Genomic DNA, 502 nt, shown 5'->3' with positions numbered 1-502 from the left:
TTGGATCTAATAAGTAAGGCTTAGATTAGAACAGAGAATACCTCTTCGGTTTATCCCAGAAAACCAGTGGGTTTATTTTCACTTAGGAATTAACCAGCACCTTTGTTAGAGATAGGCCGTTTGCTCCAAACCGAGAAACAAACACCCCTCCGCAGCTTGCCACGTGTTAGTACTAGTAGCAGCAGTTTTTTCTGTTTCGACTGCAAAAACAGAAACTTTCAATCTTGTTTTAGCCACAACGTTTGATCCCGAAGACCAATGACTTTGATTCTTTTTCCAGTAGGTCACAAAGTTCCTGTAGTTTTTAAAAATATATAATTTGTCTATGTTTGAAATTTTTAAATATAAGTTAGGGCAGATTTGGTTTAAACACTGTTTTGCTTATTCCAGGAGTTTAAAAATATATTTTAATTTGATTCCTTTTGGTACTAATCACTAGTGATCCTATTTATAAGTGGTAAGAATTTCAGCGTTGTTTGAGTATTTTAACTCATTATTGCAT

The sequence above is a fragment of the Hordeum vulgare genome, chromosome 4H, assembly GCF_904849725.1.
Source record: "Hordeum vulgare subsp. vulgare chromosome 4H, MorexV3_pseudomolecules_assembly, whole genome shotgun sequence".
NCBI lineage: Eukaryota > Viridiplantae > Streptophyta > Magnoliopsida > Poales > Poaceae > Hordeum > Hordeum vulgare.
This window is presented reverse-complemented; position numbering follows the sequence as displayed.